The sequence below is a fragment of the Pongo pygmaeus genome, chromosome 16, assembly GCF_028885625.2.
Source record: "Pongo pygmaeus isolate AG05252 chromosome 16, NHGRI_mPonPyg2-v2.0_pri, whole genome shotgun sequence".
Taxonomy (NCBI): domain Eukaryota; kingdom Metazoa; phylum Chordata; class Mammalia; order Primates; family Hominidae; genus Pongo; species Pongo pygmaeus.
The window spans coordinates 20,970,431-20,990,976 of NC_072389.2; the positions used below are offsets into that span (position 1 = coordinate 20,970,431).

The 20,546-nt window shown below is 42.6% G+C and overlaps 2 pseudogenes; both read left to right on the top strand.

Annotated features, from left to right (window-relative positions):
* Positions 1 to 2,565: 2,565 nt before the first annotated feature.
* Positions 2,566 to 3,120, top strand: LOC129028693 (COX assembly mitochondrial protein 2 homolog; annotated as a pseudogene).
* A 9,472-nt stretch (positions 3,121 to 12,592) lies between these two features.
* LOC134738314 (alpha/beta hydrolase domain-containing protein 17A-like) lies at positions 12,593 to 19,907 on the top strand (annotated as a pseudogene).
* The last annotated feature ends 639 nt before the right edge of the window (positions 19,908 to 20,546 follow it).

Consider the following 20,546-nt stretch of genomic DNA (forward strand, 5'->3'; position numbering starts at 1 on the left):
CAACTTCTCCAATTTTCCCCTCCACACTTAACTAAACAGCTCAAAAACTATCAATAACAAACAACAGTCACCATGATATGGTTAGGAGTGTGGCAGATTTCTTAACCAGTAATAATAAATAGGAAAAAAATTTTGCCTATTAATAAATCTCAAGTTTCGTGCACTTGCAAGAAACTAATTAAAAGGCAGCCGTGCACAATCTACAAAAACAGCCATAAAGACTGTTACATTTTAAGTCATAGGAAACAAACCTGCTCCTCTAATATAGCAAGATACAACTGACTTCCCCTTACATACCCTAAAAAAAAGACTTACATGAGAAATATAAACATGGAAGCAGAAATACACCAAGAAAAAGACATGTCAAGCCCCACCTGTATATGTTTTCAACCATACGGTGTCAAGGCGAGCCTGGGCAGCCAAACACAAAGATTCAGAGGGTATTCTTTTCTCCAGCTTCCTCCCAGTTCTCAGGCCTGCAAGTAAATATACATGTTGAAGACCTGACGCTTTTTAATAGTTTACAAAGACACTCCCGAAAGGTTTAATGCAGAAAAAAAAAAGACAGAGAACAGAAAGATGGGAAAGAAGAGCTCGGGGAGGGGAATGAAGGGGAGAGAGGGAAAGAGGGAAGAGATGGAGGGAGAGGGAAGTGGGGAAGGGAAAGCCTCCTTCCAAGGTAGGCAGGGTGTGCCTGGTTTCTCAGGAGGCCAAATCACAATGTCATCCCCCTGCCCTCAAATCCAAAAGGTACACACACACATGACAGGAAGCCCATCGTTTTTTGTTTTGTTTTGAGATGGAGTCTCCCTCTGTAACCCAGGCCTGAGTGCAGTGGCACCATCTCAGCTCACTGCAAACTCCGCCTCCTGGGTTCACACCATTCTCCTGCCTCAGCCTCCCGAGTAGCTGGGACTACAGGCGCCCGCCACCACGCCGGCTAATTTTTTCTATTTTTAGTACAGATAGGGTTTCACCATGTTAGCCGGGATGATCTGGATCTCCCGACCTCGTGATCCGCCCGCCTCGGCCTCCCAAAGTGCTGGGACTACAGGCTTGAGCCACGGCGCCTGGCCAGGAAGCCCACTGTTTGAACGACAAACGACAGCAGCATGAATCTGCCGCTTTACCCCACAGCAGGGCGCCTGCGTGAAACAAATTACTAAAAAGGATCACCTGCAGAAAAACCCACAGCCACCACCACTCAGAGATGGAGAGAGACCCGAGGCTGCCCCGCGGGCGGTCCGCGCAGGCCCCTAGTTCGCCCGCCCGCCCGCCCAACCCCGCGCCCTCACCTCCTCCGACGCTGGCAGCCCCGGTGCCCCAGGCCAGGACCTGACGCGCAGGGCCCGGCCGCCTCGCCCCGCTGCCTTGCGGACACAGCCTCCCAGCAGCCGCTGGCTCAGGCGGCGCCAGGGATCCTGACGCCTCTCGCGACCCCCGCTACCCGCGCTTATGGCCAATCGCAAGGCGGCTCCGTGGGCGCAGCCAATGGGGAAGAGGAGCCCTTCGCCGCTCCTCCCGACTCTCCCGCTCCTGCAATCCGGTTTATCTTCCTACTTGGAGCTCACCGGCTGCGGCCAGGGGCAGCCGCAGGCGCCGGAAGGCGGGATTTCCGCCGCACGCACGCACACCCGCTCTCCTACGGGAGTCAGTTTCTCACCACCTGAATTATTTGAACTTAGCACCACTAAAAGTGGAGCAATCAGGGGCAGAGTGTTTCCAGACTTCGTGTAATAGAAATCACTGACACCATCTATTTTTTTTTTTTTTTTTTTTTGAGACAGAGTCTCACTGCCTCGCCGAGACTGGAGTGCAGTGGCGTGATATCTGCTCATTGCAACCTCCACCTCCCGGGTTTAGGTGCCTCAGCCTTCTGAGTAGCTGGGATTACAGGCATCTGCCACCACACCCGGCTAATTTTTGTATTTTCAGTAGTGACGAAGTTTCATCATGTTGGCCAGGCTGGTCACGAACTCCTCACCTCTGGTGATCTGCCCGCCTCAGCCTCCCAAAGTTCTGGGATTACAGGTGTGAGCCACCGTGCCCGGCCTATTTCATATTTTAAATATTAGAAAAGTAGAACTTGGCCAGGTGTGGTGGCTCACACCTGTAGTCTTAGCACTTTGGGAGGCTGAAGTGGGAGGATCGCTTGAGCCCGGGAGTTCAAGACCAGCCTGGGCAACATGACAAGACCCTGTCTATTCAAAAAATAAAATTAGCCAGGTAAGGTGGCACGTGCCTGTGGTCCCAGCTACTCGGGAGGCCGAGGCAGGAGAATCGCTTGAACCCCGGAGGCGGAGGTTGCAGTGAGCCGAGATCGTGCTACTGCACTCCAGCCTGGGAGACAGAGCCAGACTCCGTTTCAAAATAATAATAATGATAATAAGTTTGGGCGGTGGAGGGCCACCCCCGGGCATTGGCCACCTGTGGAATGACCTGGCTTTTGGCTCCCTGGCAGCCAGCTTCTGGGTCAGGCATCTTCGTTGGTGACTGCCCCTTCAGCTCTCCTCGTGTGGCCGTGAGTGGTGTGGCACTGCCGTGACCCATCATCTTGTCTTAAAGATGCATCCTGACTTTCCTCCACACTCGCACACTCAAGAATGCAACATCGTGATTAACTTGCTAAAAGAATATCACAAAAATCATAGCATTTGAAAATTTTTTGGTCATTGCAATGATCTTGATCAGGCAATGAGAAAATAAATGCTTGAAGAATGAGTACATGGAAAAGAAGACCAAGAGCAGAGAGTATGGCAATTCGATGCAAAAGAGACTTTTTTTTTTTTTTTTGAGACAGAGTCTTGCTCTTTCACCAGAGCAAGTGCAGTGGCTCAATCTTGGCTCACTGCAACCTCCGTCTCCTGGGTTCAAGCAATTCTCCTGCCTCAGCCTCCCATGTAGCTGGGACAACAGGCGTGTGTCACCACACCCAGCTAATTTTTGTATTTTTAGTAGAGACAGGGTTTCACCATGTTGGCCCTGGCCAGGATGGTCTCGATCTCTTGACCTTGTGATCTGCCTGCCTCAGCCTCCCAAAGTGCTGGGATTACAGGTGTGAGTCGCCGTGTCCAGCCGTAAAAGAGACTTTTTAATTCTCCAGAGGAATCTGAAAAATAAAGTGCATTTTCACTGGATGCTGAGAGAAGACCAAAAGACTATGGGTTGGCCCGGGCACAGTGGCTCACGCCTGTAATCCTAGCACTTTCGGAGGCCGAGGTGGGTGGATCACCTGAGGTCAGGAGTTCAAGACCAGCCTGACCAATATGGTGAAACGCTGTCTTTACTAAAAATACAAAAATTAGCCAGGCATGGTGGTGTGGGCCTGTAATTCCAGCTACTCGCAGGCTGAGGCAGGAGAATCTCTTGAACCCAGGAGGCAGAGGTTGCAGTGAGCCGAGATCACGCCACTGCCCTCTGCACTCCAGCCTGGGTGAGAAAGCAAGACTCCGTCTCAAAAATAAAAAAAAAAAAAAAGAAAAAGAAAACGCAGAGTGCATAGCACATGGTAGATAGATACTGACACTGCACTGAGTCTCTTATACACATCGTCTCATTTTACTCTCACAAAACCCCAGGAGTTTGGTATCTTTATTCTAATTTTAAAGATGAGAAACTGAGGCTCAAAAATATTAGGGATATGTCCAAGGTAACGCAATGAGTAATTTGTAGATCTGAAATGCAGACAGATCTCTCATTCTGAGCCAAGTGCTTCGACAGCACAGAAGGTAGAGAAACTAAAGTTCCCTGTGGAGTTGTGGGATGCTTGCTGAAGGTAGATCATTTGGTGTGGAAACCAAAACACAAATGTCATTAGCGGGAGTAAGGGAGGGAGGAGGAGGGAGGGGAGTAGAGGATTTCATTGCGGGCTGAAGGAAGAGCATGCTAAAGATGTTAATTTGTGAAAAAAAAACTTGGCAGTTTTAGTAATTTACTGTTGTGAGGAGAAATAAATTTAGAGTATGAATGGTGTGGCGGCAGATCATATGAGAGGTATAGTGAAAATTTACAGAATCTGCTGACCCCAACATCAACAAAATTAATGAGGCCCAACTCTGTACCTGCCATGACCAAGTTTTAAATTTTTCTGTAGATAGGCTGTTCCTTCCAAAGCTTAGAGATTAAGCATATATATATATATATATATATACATATACATAATTTTTTTTTGAGACGGAGTCTCGATCTGTAGTCCCAGGCTAGAGTACAATGGCACGATCTTGGCTCCCTACAGCTTCCGCCTCCAGGATTCAAGCGATTCTCCTGCATCAGCCTCCTGAGTAGCTGGGATTACAGGCACGTGCCACCATGCCTAGCTAATTTTTGTATTTTTAGTAGAGATGGGGTTTCATCATGTTGGTCAGGCTGGTCTTGAACTCCTGACCTCATGATCTGCCCGCCTCAGAATCCCAAAGTGCTGGAGTTACAGGCATGAGCCACTGTGCCCGGCTGCATTTATATATTTTTAATTGAAGCCACTATACCTCCTCAGCATGTGGTCTAAACAAAGCCTGTTCTCCTAGTTCAGTCCATTTTCCATGATATCAGGTTCTCCAAAGGATGAACCCAAGAGGTTCCTGTTAGCTGAAGACGAAGTGAAAGGCTCACAATGACATGCAAATTTAGTAGAGCAAAGAATACGCATTTATAGTAGAATAATACATGAATTTTTTTCTTTCTACCATACAAAAAAAATAATGCTTACAATGCAGGTACATTAATTTTATATTAAAAATATTCTTAGGTTGACCTCTGATGTTTTGCTTTTGCACCTGCAGTAAGCCTTAAGGCATTTGGCATTCCCATTTTCACAAACCTAATTTAGTAGACTAAATGGCTATGCTAAGCATTTCACTTGCTTTCTATTATTCTTTGGCTGTAGACTATCACATAATGTGAGAGTTATTGATTTTATCCATGTTAATTTCTCCTACCACGTACTATAGCAAGCTATACCTTTAGCATTATTTTTTTTTAGGTTTTTGGCTTATAGGAAGGTATCTCCTAAACCATAAAACTTATCCCATATTATTTTCTTTTCTCACAATTTCTTTATTGAGCTTTGCTGTATGTAGCTTTTTGAAGTAGATTTTATAGTTTAGAATTGTTGCTTTCCGTTTTTAATCTTTCACTCTTCATTTTTATTGAGTTATGAATTAACTATCTTTATTGTAGTGGTAAAACCATTTGTAATAGTCATAGTTTGATTGAGTGTACATAAATAAATAAAACCCCTACGTTAAACTGGGAAGTGACATCAGCCCCTTTTTATTTTTTCATTTAAATTCTGAAAACACATGGAGATGAGTGTCCTTCATTTCTACCTTAAGTGGGTTGTTACAACTGAAGGTAATAGGGGCAGTCAGTTAGCACAAAACAAATGGGCAGCTACACACAAAGAACATGTTAAAGGTAAAACATGGGTATTTAGAAGGTTGCTTCCATATGTGCTATAAGTTATGTATGAGTATCGAGGAAAGAAGACAGTAATGACTACCTGGTAATCATTTGTGCTCTTACGAAGAAGGAGCAGTGGCTCCATAATGTCCCCAAAATGAGGCAGCAGTCTGTCACTGTAGCAAATGGTGAGAGGGCCCTTGAGCTAGCAGGCTGGGGCACATTCTACAACCCCTTTCCTTTGTCCTATAGATTCAACTTTCACATATGAGAAATTCTAAAGGAATTTTCTCGGCATTCACATAAAAATAAGAATAAAGATAAAAAGGAATATATCAACTCTTGTAATCACTAGAAACGTGTTGCTACAAAACAGATGAAAAAAGGAGTGAACATTTATACATTCCAACATAAATTGTAAGGGTGTAATATATCAACTCTTGTAATCACTAGAAACGTGTTGCTACAAAACAGATGAAAAAAGGAGTGAACATTTATACATTCCAACATAAATTGTAAGGGTGTAATATATCAACTCTTGTAATCACTAGAAACGTGTTGCTAAAAAACAGATGAAAAAAGGAGTGAACATTTATACATTCCAACATAAATTGTAAGGGTGTAATATATCAACTCTTGTAATCACTAGAAATGTGTTGCCACAAAACAGATGAAAAAAGGAGTGAACATTTATACATTCCAACATAAATTGTAAGGGTGTAATAAAACATAAAGAGACCGTGAAGTGAAACGCAAGAGCATGGGGAGGAGATAGCCAGAAAGTGCAATAGAAACTGGCAGAATCCATGAAAGAAACAGGATGTAAAAACAAAATCATTGTAGAAAAACAGAAAACTAAATTGTAAAGAGAACGAGGGAGACTGAACCCCAAATAATGTAAGGGTTGTAAAGGGTGTAAGTGAGAAAAAAATATGTAATGAGTCCCCTCCCCTGTCCAAAAATCCAAAAACTGTGAAACATAGGATAGAATTAGAAAAAAGTTATTGCTTATATTAAGCCAAGATAGAGCATCATAAGCACATACATTTACACTACCGTGTAGTATATGCTTATATATGTTATTAGAATGTTCAACACCAAGATATATCTCTGTATGGGACTAGAACTTTAAAGATTAAGAAAGCATTATTTGGGGGCTTAAGCAAAAATAGTCAACTTAGAGAAAAAGAAAATCATTTTGGCATCAGAGTTTTCCACAGCAAAAGTTAACACCAGAAAATGGGGGGAAATATTGAGAAAGAAGAGAAGGGAGAAGCCAATGGTTATCCTTATCCTTGCAAGATATCTATCAGCTATAAAGTGTACAGTTATAAGCACCCATAATTGCAGGGAACACTGTTTACAGAAAGTTCTTATTAAGAGATTTACCACAGGACAAAGTTCAATCAACCTAGTTCTGAGTAGGTAAAACACTACCAGTAAGGCAAGAGGTAAGCATTCACTGCGTCATACATGGTGTAGAAAATGTAAAAAGATATTTTACTGATGATTCTGATAATGTACAAATGATTGAACTGTAACAACTAGGAGGAGAGAGTAAAAGAAAGGGGAAAGTAGGAATTAGCTCCCTGATTGCCTCATCTATGATAGTTGAGAGCAATGGGTTCATTTTAAATCTCAAAATTTGCCCATTGTTTAATGTATGAAAATATTAAGTGGCACAAAGGCAAATATTAAGAAATATCCTGCCACAAAAATCAAATAGTTCAGGAGAAGCTGAGAAAGTGAAAACAGCATAGAGTCTAATTTAATTGCCACTCATTGTGGGGAACCATTAGGTATTATCTAAATAAATGGGGAAAAATATAAATGCAGGTAAAATGACAAAAATAACAACCAGAAAACTACATCTTTCTTACCAATAAAGATAAATTATCATTTAACAATATAAAGTATTTAATAATAATAAAAAATACTAAATTTTATGAGACATATACAAGAAATACACCAAAATCAAATAGAGCCAAATTTTTTTAAATAAAATGGTCAACAAATACCAAACAGACAAATGCTAACAAATGAATTATCAACCTACTTGAATTATCAACCTACTTTTATTCTGTCTTCTCCTTGCTTATTTTTTTAAATTCTTTTTTAAAATTTTGTTTAGATACTTTAAAATTACTCTTTTCATATTATTTTCTCTAATAATTCTAACCTTCTGGTTCTGTTTCTCGACATTTCTGCTGTTTCTATCACAATATCTATTTTCCTTGAGTGTTTTCTTGGTGGTGGTGTTCTTTTCTGGTTTTTGTTTGTTTTGTTTGTTTTCGTTTTGATTGAAAGAAATACAACAATGGAAGCTCACACTACTGCAGGGTGCTTCTCCAGATTTTGCCTATCACTCATAATTCTACTTTTATTTACTTTTCAGTTTCCTTAGTTAGTTGCTTATTGTACTTTTCATAGTTGTAGTTGTAATCAACATGTAAGATAGGCTACAGGGAGTTTATCCTGCCACAAAATACCGGAAATCCATCTTTTTTTTCTTAAAAAAAGTCATTTTGAACTCGTGATTTGTAGGAAGGAATGCAGATTTAGAGGCATACATTTTCCATGACATGGAAAAATCATTTAACAATGTTAAGTCTCTATTTCAGCAAATACAGAAAAGATACGATTCACAGGACAAGAAAACTGACAGTTAACAACTTACATGGAAAGGCATTTCGACAAATAATATAATCCATCCTACTCCTAAGAGAGGAAAATTTGTATTAATGAAACTTCTACCAGGTATCACTTTCACCTCAGTTAATCCACGAAAATTAAGTCAGCAACATTTTGTGATAAACCATATCCAAAAGAGTTGATTGATGAAATGTCATTAATAGAACAGCAGTTATCTATCATTCAGTAAAAATTCATCTATCACCCGTACACCAAACTTAATTCCATCTTATACAAAGCACATACACCACATTGAAAACTGTCAACTTCTGATGATCTAAAAATGTCTCTTCTATGACCATGTGATCACACTGAAATAAAGAATACAGAAAATTCATAGATGGTCAGTTAAAAAAAAAAGATTCCACGAAGCAATAAACTTTCCTTAAAAATGCCAAAATAATAACATAGACTGCGTAATACAACACTCATTTTACTGACATAATCTGTTGAGGCATTTTGTTAATCAAATACTTTCTTTTATATATACTTATAAATGTCATACTAGAATTACACATTTTCTAATGAAATACAAAAGCATAAAAGAATCGTATTCATAAGTTGATTTTAATCATTGTCTCGAGTTCAATATTACAAACAAGTGTAATTATGGTACAAGTACAAAACAAATGGTGATTAAAGCATGTCAGAAAACAGATGTTCCTGCATACAGATGGACAATCCAATTAACACTTCTCAAATAGAAAACAGCTATTTACTCCTTACTAATGAGTGATATAATTATTTATCATTAATGCAGCTTGGTTTTTTAATGTCTCCATGAAGAGCTTAAATATAATTTTCCTAAAGATGCATTTGGGCCGGGCGCCGAGGCTCAGGCCTGTAATCCCAGCACTTTGGGAGGCCAAGGCAGGCGGATAACGAGGTCAGGAGATTGAGCCCATCCTGGCTAACATGGTGAAACCCCTTCTCTACTAAAAATACAAAAAAATTAGCTGGGTGTGGTGGCGGGCGCTTGTAGTCCCAGCTATTCGGGAGGCTGAGGCATGAGAATGGCGGGAACCTGGGAGGTGGAGCTTGCAGTGAGCTGAGATCCCACCACTGCACTCCAGCCTGGGCAACAGAGCGAGACTCCGTCTCAAAAAAAAAAATAAATAAATAATAAAAATAAATAAATAAATAAATAAGAAAAATGATGTATTTGGATGGTTAATGTATTTTTAATGTATAATTATCTATTGTAGTTAAAAGATGATCAAATATGCTGATTCACTCAGTGTCTATGTTTTAAATGCAGGACTTAAGGAACAATCTGCCATAAGGCACCAACTTATTGTTTTCTTTTAAATTATATATCTAACACGCATACACACACACACTATATATATACAAAACATTAATAATGATGAAAATTTTGAGAATCATGAAGAATAGTATAAATGTAATATATATTTTTTTCACAAGAGTTTTCCAACTACTCTACTTTTTTTTTTTAGTAGAATACATTAGATACTACAAAAGAAATGAAAACAAAATGATGTGGAATAGCATGTAAACAATAGAAAGAAGTTTTTGAAGATTGTTACAACACAGCTTCCCTAGCTAATAATACCTGAGAAAACCTGCACATGTGGCATATATGTGTAGGTACCTTTTAGCATATATAATGGATTTATTAATATTTCTTCATTGTGTTGATGGGATGAATATATAAAATAGTAAGTATAAATACCTAGACCTTTGCTTGGTGTATAGTAAATATTGTGTTAAAATAGAACTCTACTATCTTTCTACAGAAATACTCTATGCAGTGATTACTTCTGGCTGTGATACATAAAAACAGGAAAATCTCAATAGAGAAAAAATATGTATTCATGATCATGATTTGGATTTTTCCAAAGAACAAAAACTATGAATTGGGTTGCAAAGATTTCCTGTTAAGACAACAGTAGAAATAAAGACATGGAGTAGAAGATACACACATTGAGTAGGTTTAACAGGCCTAAGCAAAAGATGCACATAATGAAACATCAGGAGAACAGACTAGAAATTCCTCTAAGCCTGTTGTGAGAGCCAAAGAAAATACATCTGGGTTTGACTGTTGATAATGAGGAATTTCTGAAAGGTTGACCTATAGAAGTTCTGAAAAAATGCTTCTAAACAAACCAGATTCCTTTGTCAAATAGATAAGGGAAATTATGGATATGTAATGCCACTTTAGAAATTTCAAATGCACATTAACAAGCAACAGCAAAAAGTAAACCCCATTTAACTTTATTTAACCTAGATTTTATGAACTTATTTACTAAGCAAACTCTCCCATCCATATTTCCCTACTTGTAATACTTATTAAGAATCACTGTTCTGGTGTCATTGGAATTTACTTAGAGAAATGCAGTCTAACCTCTGCTTTAAGAAGCCAACTCTGGCAGAACTATCAATTGGAAAAAAGGAGAGTTTAGATGCTAGGAGGCCATTATAAAGCTCACTTGAGAGCTAATCTGTGCATGACTCTGACAGGAGAAAATAAAATTGAGAAAAAGGCCTGCATTGGAGGCAACAATCCTTGGAATGTGATTGACCGTAGATAATAATGAATGTGGAAGACCCAGAACAGACTTTAAAATGTTAAGCCCAAATGACTGTCTGACAGGTGGTATCTGTAATGAAAACTGGAAAGTCTGAAAGAAGAACAAGATTCTGAGGAAAAGACTAATTTTTTAATGTGTTGAGTTTGAGGGCCTGCTTTGGAACTAACGGGCAGCTGAAGATTTCATTTCATGTCAAAGAAACCTAATTTAAAATCCAGCAAGTACTAAACTCAGAGCTAAATGTGAAAGACTGAAATATGAACTTGCCCACCATGTTAGAGAGGTTTATGAGAGCTCAATGCAGAAATGCCTCTGAAGTGGGAAAATCTATAATTTCTCTGAAGAAGCACTGTCTGTGCTCTGGAGGTCAGAAATTTCCTAGACTCATGCCCTCTTTAGAGCAGATCCAGAAGTCTTTTAGAAATGAAATGTTGGACATGCCCATATGTCCTCTGAGCCTGTCCTTTCTGTCAGAAGTCATGCAGAGACCCAAATGTCAAAAAGGGACACCTTGTTTTGTTGATGCACAAGATTGTGGCATTCCAGTCTCTTTCTGAAAATACATTATTGGATTCTTTGCAGCCAAATTCTTAATAAAAGTTTGGTATTGCAGACTAATATTCCATGAAGAATTACCTAAAGCATGAGGAAATCATCCCTTTAGATCAGTGGATTTTTTGCTTTAATTTTTAAATTGACACATCATTGTACATATTTATAGGGTATAGGGTGATATTTTGATTAGATCCGTGTTTTATAGCATGTTATGTAAAGCTTCTGAGAAGAGTTAGGGAGCATCTTAGAAAGCAAAATGGAGTCTGTAAACAGACATGTAATGAATACTCAGCAAATATTCATGCACTCCCAGATATTTCAGAGACTTCCAGTTATGTTGGGATCACGTGGAAAGATCTAAGAGACTCTGAGGGGAAGTGCCATGAATCACTCTGGGGCTAAGGCAATAAAAAGCCCCTGCCTCATTCCAAGTTCTCTCCTTTTCCACTGCCAGTACTTTGAAGGTTACGTGCAATGTGTGTCATAGGTTAAGGCTAGAGGAGTTTATTCTGACTGACATTGAACTTTATGGGAGCAACCAACAAATTTTGGTTTGGTTGAGCCACTGAGAATTCAAGCTTAGTATCTTCTGGTTGCTGTTGCTGTTTACCAACACAGTGGGATTTCTACAGGGCTCAAGCGGGCAGAGAAATTCCATGTGAACCAGAATGTCTCCTGTTGGGCTTCTGTATAAATTGTGCTGATGAAAAATGTTAAGCAGATAAAAATGTTAGAAATTCATTGCTCCACACTGTATCGAAGGTATTTTTGTCTCAGTTGAAGCCATCCTAAAATTATATATTTAGTTCATACTATCTTCAATAGAATTGTTTTTACCGAGTTGCTTTTTGACGTTATACATGAGCCTTTTGTAGTTCACAACCGAATTCATACACAAATGTTACTGAGTCTATTGCCCACCATGTTAGAGAGGTTTATGAGAGCTCAATGCAGAAATGCCTCTGAAGCGGGAAAATCTGTCATTTCTCTGCAGAAACTATTGTAGTTTTAACAGAATGAATGATGGAAAATAATAATATAGAAAATCATATGAAGGAGTATGGAAGATGGGGCACTATTAAAGTGATTATTTGATGGCAACAAGGATGAAAATGTGTCATTGAAATTCTTTAGGTTTCACATAGAAATTGCACCAGTTTATCCCAGCAGACATATTGTTTAGAAGTTTTTAAGAAAAGAAATTTCTGAATCATGGTTTACATTGTTTTAGGTCATGGGAACTAGTAAACATGTTTCACTATGCAGACTATTAGTCAACATTTAGATCATGCGTTTCAATAAAGAATGTCAAATTGTGAGAGGAGAATGAATAAATCTAATTGTTACAGTCACTCAGCTGACATGCTGAAGTGCCTGGAAAATTTCTCACATGAATAATGGGTGAAGAGTCAAAGAATGATTCGTTTGGGGAAAAGAAGATCTGCCGGGTTTTGGAAAGGGTATGTGTATGCATTTAGTATTGTTTAGTGTGATAGCTCTATGGTCCTGACCTTCACATATTTATTGGGCTGCCATGTGTTAGGTGGAAACACAAAACTGTCATTATTTTGTAGGACAGAAAAGGCTGAATACTGACAATTTCATAGGTTCCACCTAATAGAATAGGAAACAGAGTTATCTCTGAATTGTTTATCTAAGGTAGAATTTGGGGAAGTACTTAGAATTTATAAAAATTAAATTTTAGACTAAAATATATAGATATATCTAGAGTTGTTCAAAAATGAAAATAGAGCTGAAATTTCAAGTGCTATAATGGAGTTCATATAAGAATTCCATGCTTTATATTTGAGGTTGGATATGTGCTTTTTCTTTATCCCTTTCATTTATATGGATCTAATCTTCTATAATGTTTAAAACATTTTGATAGAGATGTTCTTTGGTGTTCTTTTTTCTCTTGATTTAAAGATCTGCTTTACAACCAAACAGTAAGATTAAACAAAACAAAACAATGCCCATGGCTTCATGGTCACTCTACCCATTTAGAAAGGCCTCGTGCATGACCTATTATGGTCATCTGGAAATTCTTTGTAATTTTTTATCAAAGGGCTCTACATTTTCACTTTGTACTGGGCCCTGAGAATTATGCACCCAATCCTCAATCCATGGTCTTCTTAAATTCACATGCGGATTAGAATTATAAAGGTACATTAATTCTAGGCCATCAAAGGCTAGCTTATAACTTTCAAATTACATTTGGGAATTGTTCTTATATAACAGCATTTATTGCTCCAAAGATCATTATGTAATAACTACTAAATAATCTATATGAATGTACATTTGGGAAACCATGAAAACTTTCTCAAAGAGCTCTGCTGTTTTAAGTAACAACCATGAAATATTTCCAAAGGCATAAATTAAAATAATTACAACAGAAAATCTGACAGACAAAAAGAAAATCTATGACAACATACCAATGCAATTTATTGAAAATAGATACACATGAAACAAAGAATAAAGAACAGCAGGAAAATGTGCCACTATTGTGGTTACAGCTTCGAGGCAACACATTAAAATGCCAACCAGACACAGGTGGCAACAGATGTATCTACCACCAAAAAATAAAGTTAAATTAAATCAAGTGAAAAATTTCAAATGAAGTAACTGTTCAACGAAAATGAAAAAGAATAAAAATCACATCTGCTTACATGGCAATGAAACATGAAAGATTCTGCTAAAAGTTTATGTTGAAAATTAAGATGGAGGTGATCTATGCACACTCATCCAAAAATAGAAAACAATGAATTAGTGGACCAATGCCAATGTTAATTTTGAAAACCTGAAAAAGAAGAAAATTAAAATATGGTTGATAGGTTCTCTACAATATAGCAAGAAAACTCTGCCCAAATTCTAAAGGATACAAAGTCTACTCAATTTAATAACAAATGGCACGTTTCTTTTTCTTAAAAACATATGCATAATCTGTGAGTGCATTTTCTACTTTAGGGACCATTTGAATTAAAATCCTGAAGTTCTTATGAATGTTTTAGAAATATGTACAGTAAATGAATAAAGCCCATAGTTATTTAAGGATAACATTTAAAATTATTTACTAAATGTTTACTATTAAAATAATAGTACATGCCGTCCAGTCATAATCAAAAAAGCCAAGGTGATTATGGAGTATTGAGGCTGAAAAGAGCTAGATCTAAATCAACCTATTCTGGACTTCACTGTCAGTGAAAAGAATTGAGAGGAAAATTTTCAAAAAATACTTATACTTGTGAGATTGGTGATGAGAAACAATCTGTGAAATATTGCCATTTCTCTGGAGTAAAAATTTTAAATGATTGATTAGCACGATGTCCCTTTCTCTTCACACTCACATCTTTCTGATTTGCTCCTCACATCTCAGGCATGCTGAGGCTATAATGTCTTTCCATCTACCTTAGGTTTACTATTTTAAAATTGATTTTTGATGTTGTGAACATGAATTGTGTATTAATACAGGAGAACGGGGTGTGTATTTCTGAAAGTCCAGAGTTGTAGGGGCAAAGAAGAGATTTCTGGAGTCCCCTGCGTGCCTGCTTACAGAGGTTTCCTTCCTGATATTGTCAACTTCCAGAATTCTTGCTCTGGCTCCATTTTAAAGCCCTGACCACAGTTAAGTGTCTTTTCCTGACCCTCATTTATACTACCATGAAGCTCCTTTGTAACATGAAATGTGCAATGTGATCAATTGTTGGCTGTCCAGACAAACATATGTTAGGACTTTTCACTCTGGCTTCATGCTGAAACATCATTCACATTTAGTAAAGGAAGGGGCACTCTGTTAAACTCACCACATTCTTTACTTTCTGGAGTCATATAGAGATATTCCACTAAGTCCTTTTGCTTGATCCCATAGAGACCATCCTATGAAAATTGAATTAATATGAAAGCAGGTAGAGTGAATATTCATTTAAGTCATTTACAACAACATCCAATAGTGTCTCCAAGTGGAACAGATATTTAGAGACCAGTTTGGCAGGAGATGGGATGGGGAAAAAGAGTGGCTGATGCATGCTGAGAAGTAGTAGGAACAATCTAGTTTTCAAAGTATTGTTCTTCTTGTTAAGAGTCTGTTTCTCAGGTTAAACACAGTCAAGTGATCACTCAGTCGAGTCTAATAATTCAGTAACTGAGAACAGATGGAGAATACATGGATATGTGTCTGTGTGTACACTCACATGCAAAATCAGTTGCCCTGACTTTATCTTACATCAATCTATTTATTGATTTTGATAGGAAGAGTATGTATTTTAGATACCTCAAGAATATCTCCTGAAATACTTCCATATTCTTGCCTTTTGAAGAATCTTTTTAAAGGAAGAAAAATAATTATTAGCAAAGAATCCACATTCCCAGTGGCTCCATTTTCATCTCCTTAATCCAGTGTTAAAATTCATGGCTTGGGAAAACTGGGATGTTTACAATGCCTTTTTATACCATTCATCTATACCATTAGTTTTAATAGCCTGTTCACTTGAACAATTTGTAAGTATGTGGTAAAAGAAACTAAACTAAAATAATAATGCATTATATTTGAAAACATCAGTATCCTGTACACAAAACTTCCATAAGTAGTTCTTCCTAGATTGAAACTAGAACAAATCCATTTCCAAAAAATCTATATTTTTCTGAAGACAAAAAAAAATGTTGCTACAGATAATTGCCATGGGCTGCAAATATTCTAATTCATCCAATATTTCTCTCTTGTTGCATGTTGTATAGATAAATATAATGCATCAATATTAGGATAGCATATATTTTATTAAATGTTAATGCAGAATTCTAAATTTTCTAGCATTCACAGAAAAGCAAGCTGCTGATAATAAGTAGTATTTAAAGAGAAATCTTATCTACTACAATGAATTGAGAAATCCAGGATATTAAGACCACAAAAATGATTGTTTAGATGATTTAATTATAGCACAACAGGCTTTTCTGCTGATAGTTATAATTATGTTTTAATAACCCAATCTCAACAAACATAACTAGAGTACAAATGATGAGCACAAAAATCCATCTCATTTGTAGCTCAGACTAGTATTTCAAATGGAATTTCTCTATTAGTAATTTAGTCTGATTTTTATAATTCGTTAGAATAAATCAATAACTGACTTAGAAATCACTTCTATGATTTTAAGTATTTTCCCACAGAAACATTAACAATACCACAAGCATTAAAATGTTGAGAAATGTTTGTATATGATGATGTCAGTGGATGTTCCTTTCCTCAGCTAATAAATTCTAGTATAAAGTTTTCAGATCTGTACACAAAAATGGATCATAAAAATATAATCATGGTAGAAACTATGTAGCAATTTTATGAATGTGGAGAAAGAGTTCAAATAGTACTTTTCTACTGTACTGTGTCCATGCAAAGCTTCATTCAAACAAACAAAAACAATACTGAATTCATTATGTTACAATCTTTCAGGACACTGCATTTGTTCACACTCTCCCCTATCTCCATCTCTAAGGGACAGATATAATTCCCCACTCCTTGACTTTGATCCTTGCTGTGTGACTTTGCTTAAGCCAAAGGGGTATCTTAGAGGATTTAAGGCAACAGAAGCCTGGCATGTTTTTGCACAGGCAGGTTGCACTCCTGACTTTCGCCATAACAATAACATGCTTCAAGTACCCAGGAGGGCTGAGGAGGATAACAAATACATGGAACAGATCTGGACACCAGCTGCAGCTTCAAGCCAATGCTAGCCAAGCCCAGCCTAGATCAACTGAACTGTGTCTGACCAGAGGTGCACGAACAAGAAAGGCAACGCCGTGGACCTGGGCCAGATGGGCAGCTTCTACATTGGCCTGGGTTCCCGCCTCCACTGCAACATCTTCTCCTACGACTACTCCGGCTACGGTGCCAGTTCCGGCAGGCCCTCCTAGACCAACCTCTACGCCGACATGGACGCCGCCTGGCAGGCCCTGCGCACCAGGTGAGGGCGGCCCTGGGGGGAGCTCAGCCTGGGCACACCCGAGAGGGGACCAGGTCGGCGGCAGAGGGGAGGGTCGGGCTTCCCTGGGAGGAAGGTGGGCGGCCCTGCAGGAGGGGAGCCACAGTGGACGCATGCGGCCAGAGAGCCGGACAGGTGAGCTCAGGCGTGCGGGTGCAGCCTCCACACGGCTGAGGTGTGGCCAAGAGGTCCCCCCACACCCTGGCCTGTGGAGCCAGGCTCCCTGGGATCCCCTGGCCTGAGAACAAGAAGGGGCTGAGCTTGTCACAGGGGCGTGGACACCACGCGGCGGGAGGGGGTGGGTGGTGTCCGGGGGTCTGTGCACGTGTGGCTGGGAGCCCACGGGCCGAGGCAGCACTTGGGGCCAGGTGAGGCGAGGCTGCTGCATCGAGGTCCCGAGGCCTGGTCCATGAGGCCCTGTGGCTGTGGAGATCGGCCATCCCGGGGCAGGGCCTGCAGGTTCAGGTGCAGACCCCCAGCACACACCCGAGGTCTGGGCCAGCCTCGATTCCAGATCCAGCCCTCCTAATCATCCAGGTCCCCAGCCCTGCGCTTGCTTGGGCCCTTCTCTCGTGTTTGAGCACCGCCCGGGCCAGTGCTGCTCTGGACCAGAAGACCCGCGTGGGCCTCTGGAGGCCTTTCTTGCTCGCCACCCCCTGGGGCTGTGTCGTCCTGGCCCTGCCCAGCCCAGCTCAGTGGTCTGACCCGCTCCTGCAGGGGCCAGGCGCAGCTCTGAGAAGTCAGAGACCCTGGGGAGGTAGGGTCCTCATTGCCTTGGCGATATCCCAGGCAGTCCCTGCTGTGGGCCTGGAGCTGGGTCCCCTGCACCACCCTGGCTCTGGGGGGCTCCCGGCAGTGTGGGGCGCTGAAACCAAGCACCACTTCATGCAGCTTCCTCGGCCCCCTTCTGTCTCTACTTCCCGGGGCACCGGCAGAGTCACATCCACCATGGCCAGCTCTGAGCTCTGTCTGCTCGGCCTTCTGTCCTGCTGCCGCTTTGTCCTGCAGGAACCTCGGCCCAGAGCCGTGATGGGGAGGCCAGATCGCACTCAGGGCCTCCACTGAGGATGTGTCTTGTTTCATTGTCTGAGTGGTGACAACCAGGTGGCAGCTGGGGCTCCTGCCTGGAGCAGGTGACAGGGCTGGGCTGGCTCAGCACACTACTGGCCTTGGCTGCCAGGGAGCAGGCCAGGGAGGCTGAGGCAGAGCTGGGGCCACAGGCACAAGCCAGGCAGCATCCTTTGGGCCATGGGTGAGCAGTGAGCTGTGGAGTGCTGCCAGGAGGCTGGGATTCCAGGCCAAGGAGGGGGACAGCCCTGCTGGTGGAGTCCGAATGCCAGGCAGACGGGACGCACACCTGCCCATGCTCCTGCCTCGCAGGAGGGCATCTGCCTAGGATCAGAGCCTGGAGCGTGTGGGAGAGTTCTTGGGGTCGCGGCATCGACTGGGTGGCAGGTGGGTCCCGCGTGGTTGGGACTGGGCACGAAGAGGCCTTGGGACTGGTGCTGGATCAGCTGGGCCAGGGGCCGCACACCAGTGACCTGGGGGTGGGGGTGGCCCTGGGTGGGAGCTGGTGGTGCTGAGGTGGCCGAGGACTTGTCCACTCCCAAGAGAAGGCGCTGGTGGGAGGAGGTGCTGCCCCCGCAGCCGCCACCCTCGATGCTGACCTGGGTTGGGCTGGCACCTCATTGGGCATGGGACTCCGAGAATCCAAAATTGGGTGGAGACATCTGGGGACACAGCTGCCTGAATTCCTCATGGCCAAGGGGGTGGGCAAGGGCTGCAGGGAGGAAGAGTGTACCCTGCCCCGGCCAGTGTACCAGGAACGGCTTTCTAACCTGGGCAGGAAGGCGTGAAGCATTCAGGATGTGGGGGAGCACACAGTTCCCAGTGTGCGCCCAGGAGTGACCAGGAGAAGGAGAGGCGCCAGGGCTTCCCCTACCCTAGCCCGAGGGGGACTCCCTAGCCAGCATCCAGCAGATCCTGGCTAGGAAACGCCAGTGAACCATAGCGCCAGGGAACAGGACCAGGCCGCCGGCTCCGCCCACCGCTGCGGTGTTGGGGGACTGGGGGTGGCCCTTTGGACTGGTGTGGAGCCTGGGACTGACCCACTGACTTGGCTGAGCAGGGAGACTGGAGAGTCGCATCCGGAGCTGGGCCCGGGGACGCCCGCTGGCGGGAGGGGTGCGCGCGAGTCGGAGGCCGCGGCTGACCCTGCTCCGGTGCCTCCAGGTACCGCATCAGCCCGGACAGCATCATCCTGTACCGGCAGAGCATCGGCACAGCGCCCACGGTGGACCTGGCCTCGCGCTACGAGTCCCCCGCGGTGGTGCTGCACTCGCCGCTCACCTTGGACCTGAGCGTCGCCTTCCTGACACCAAGAAGACCTACTGCTTCGACGCCTTCCCCAAGTGAGCAGGCTGGGGCGGGGACAGGGGCGGTGACGGGGATGGGGTCGGGGACGGGGGCGGCGCCCGGGCCGGGCGAGGTCTCACCCGCCCCACGCCCCTCCCGCAGAATCCAGAAGGTGTCCGAGATCACGTCGCCCGTGCTCATCATCCACGGCACGAAAGACGAGGTGATCGACCTCTCGCACGGGCTGGCGCTCTACCAGCGCTGGCCCAAGGCGGTGGAGCCGCTGTGGGTGGAGAGCGCCAGGCACAAAGACATCCAGCTCTACAGCCAGTACCCGGAGCGCCTGCGCCGCTTCATCTCCCAGGAGCTGCCCAGCCAGAGCGCCTAGCGGCCGCCGGGGCCCCAACCGGCCGGACCTCAGCAATGAGGCGGCCCCCGGACCTCATCCCGCACCGGCCTCCCAGGGGCTGCATGTGGACCCCCGGGGGGCCCGGGGGATCCCGCCCCGACCCAGGGGCCGTGGAGGATGTACAGGCAAGAGAGCTACGCACTCCTTTCCTTTCGGAAGTAAGAAGAAAAATCGTGAAAACGGAAATTAAAGATTTAAATTTTTTTTAAAAAACACAATGTTTATTAATATACCCCAAAGTTTTTTTTTTTTTTTTTTTTTTTGAGACGGAGTCTCACTCTGTCGCCCAGGCTGGAGTGCAGTGGCGCGATCTCAGCTTACTGCAGCCTCCGTCTCCCAGGTTCAAGCGATTCTCCTGTCTCAGCCTCCCGAGTAGCTGGGACTACGGGCGCGTGCCACCGTGCCCGGCTAATGTTTTGTATTTTTAGTAGTTACGGGGTTGCACCGTGTTAGCCAGGATGGTCTCCATTTCCCAACCTCGTGATCCGCCCGCCTCGGCCTCCCAAAGTGCCGGGATTACAGGCGTGAATCCACCGTGCCCGGCCGTTTTGCACAGATTTTTTAATGCAAAATCATGGTGGCAATGGGTAATGGCTACCAAGGTGCCCTCGTTCAACA